This window comes from Parasteatoda tepidariorum, chromosome 7 (assembly GCF_043381705.1).
Source record: "Parasteatoda tepidariorum isolate YZ-2023 chromosome 7, CAS_Ptep_4.0, whole genome shotgun sequence".
Classification (NCBI taxonomy): Eukaryota; Metazoa; Arthropoda; class Arachnida; order Araneae; family Theridiidae; genus Parasteatoda; species Parasteatoda tepidariorum.
This window is the reverse complement of record NC_092210.1, coordinates 68,231,283-68,233,981: the sequence shown is the minus strand read 5'-3', so window position 1 is coordinate 68,233,981 and position 2,699 is coordinate 68,231,283. Positions and strand designations below refer to the sequence as shown.

Here is a 2,699-nt window from a genome sequence, read left to right as displayed (position 1 = left end):
GAGAAATATAAAATCTCGCAAAAACTAAACGAGATGTGATTTAATTTAAATTGGATCTAATGTGTTATAAACCACTGGAGCAACATGACCAGCTGAAATTAAACAACAAGAGTAATTACTTGCCATTCGTGTAACTAATTGCACTTCTTAGAATAACACTGAATTATCTTAATGCTTCAACAGAATGTGTTTATGAACAGATTAAGAGTCCAAATGAATATAAAATAAATTTATTGAAAATAATAATACATGAATAAACAAATAAATGTTTGATATTTTATAGTTCTCTAGGCAATAAATAATAAAACTTTTTTCAACACATCTGTCAGTTAGTGCAATATTATGAACAGAACTCAATAAACTTAAACTAAAAAATGAATTTTAAAATTAAGAAAAATAAATAAAATGTATGCTTGCTTAAATAATGTACTATAAAATATTTGATTTCATTTAATAAAATAATTAAATAGTAAGTAATTTCATACAAACGTTCATGGCATTTACACTTATAATAAGTATTTAATTTACAATCAAAACGTTCTGAAATTAATACTCAAAAAATTCTTTTTAAGTAAAATTAATTAAATCTGTCAGAGAATATAAGCAAGCAAGTTCAAATTATTTAAATGAAATTATTTAAAGCGCGTTTTACTAAATTTTGTCAACTATAAAGTTCAAAACATTTTACTTTCGACTTTCAAGATTTTAGTAAATATTTGATAAACCTAAGAACATCCTGGAATAAAATGGTAATTCAAGATCATTTCATTAATTGAAAGAATTAAAATCCAGGTGGTATGCTTTAAATACAAAATGCTTTAAAAGTATTTTGTAATTGATATCCCATTTCCGGCAAAAGGACTTATCAGCAGCTGAAATTTAATTTTACTGATAAAAGCATAGCTCAATTTAGAAGCTCTGTGAATTGATGATAGTTATTTGTCCACTGAAAAAATGCATAAATACAACTGGAGTTATAAAGTTAAATTTTTGTTTTAATTTGTATACACATATCACTTATAATAAATAAATTATATTTTATGCTTGGAATAGGTTTTAAAAATTGTTACAAAGTTTCAATGTACAGAAAATGATATGATTGTAATTACTTCATTACTAAGTTGAGATGAAATCAAAACACATTTTAATAATTAGTAATTACTTTTCTTGCCCCTAACAAGCAGTACTTTTAAAGGTAACATATCTTTGAGTAGTGTTGTTCAATTAGCTATATAGAAGCTTGACACTATAACTCTGAAAAAGAGCAACATAAGAAACTATTTTGCGAAATATTTGTTAAATGATAATAAAACTTGCCAGTGGTAACATTTAGTGCATAAAGTAAAGTTTCTTGAATGCTAGCTGCATAAAATAAATAGAAATGCAAGTTCTCTTTTTTAATTTATTAAATGGACTTGCAAAGTAACAATAAAAAATTTGTAAAAACAAAATGGCAGTATACAAAAGATTGCAGGTTCAATTAAAAGCTCTTTAATCTGGAGACATAGTTCCTCATTTTAATAAATGTACAACTAGGGTCTGCCACATCAGTAGTCATCTAGATTTGATTTTCAAGGGTCATACAACCTGAAATAAGAGAAAATATATATATATATAAAACATATAAAACATATAAATAATATACCACATTTTTACTATATTTTACTTTTTTGTGATCAAGATAATGTTTATCAGTTTTTGGTTTAAATTCATGATTCGGTGTTTATAGCTAATGAACGAATGAAATTATAATTTATTTCACATAATAAACTTTGAAATTCCTTCAAATATGGAAATTAAAAATTCAATGGGATTTTTTGTGCTCAGACTAACTTATTAAACATTTGAACAAACATTTGGAGAGAAATCTTAAGGAAAGTTCTGAGAGCGTCTCTAGCAATTACATGAATAAGGTTATGGTACTAAATTTTATATAAAGATTTAAAGATATTAAGAATTATTTGATTAATCAACTATGAACAATGGGTTCATGCAAAACTGTTACACAAGTTCACAAATTTTAGAGCTCAGATTTTAAATAGGATTTACTACCCTTGCTCATATTAATACATTTTTGAAAAACATTTTGATAAGGATTCATTGTAAAAGTTCTTGGGGAGTAACATGAATTATATGAATATGTGTTTGCCATGTCATTAGAACCATTTCATATTTTCTAGATTCTTAAATTTATCGAGTAAAAAGGTAGTTTCGCCAGCTACCTCAAAATTCATTAAATACAAAAAGGGACGAGACTATTCTCTTCAGGAAGCTGGAATAACTTTGATTTCTACCAGAACTAAACTTCGTAGAAACATAAAAAAAAATTCCATATGAAAATACCAGCTGAATGTGTTTAAAAAAATTTTAAAAAACTTTTTCTTTTCTTCTTGCTAACTTAATTGGTTTTACCATCCTCTTTATGATCTGGGACGTTAAAGTTTGCAGTCAGGTAACCGTGACTTAAAAATTATAACGTAATTATGCAGTTACTAAATCTCCCGTGTTATATGACTTAATTATAATCAACTATCGAGTATAATTTATTGATAACCTAATTTTTTACTCCTTCCTTCACTTAATTTTATTAAATCTATACCGTTACACATCTTTTCCTGTTTTCCATTTCAACATTAGTGAATTAATCATGTCATAATACTTACTGAATTTCTCCCTAAAACAGAAAATATATATATATA

At 25.7% G+C, this 2,699-nt stretch overlaps 1 long non-coding RNA gene across 10 annotated transcripts in view; it reads right to left on the bottom strand.

Moving 5' to 3' along the window:
* Positions 1-214: 214 nt before the first annotated feature.
* The window catches only part of LOC122269028 (uncharacterized), a 119,295-nt gene continuing 116,810 nt past the window's right edge, over positions 215-2,699 (bottom strand). For all 10 annotated transcript variants that reach the window (XR_011637326.1, XR_011637324.1, XR_011637327.1 and 7 more), the window contains one exon: positions 215-1,587. This is a non-coding gene — a long non-coding RNA (uncharacterized lncRNA). The remainder of the gene's footprint in view (positions 1,588-2,699) is intronic.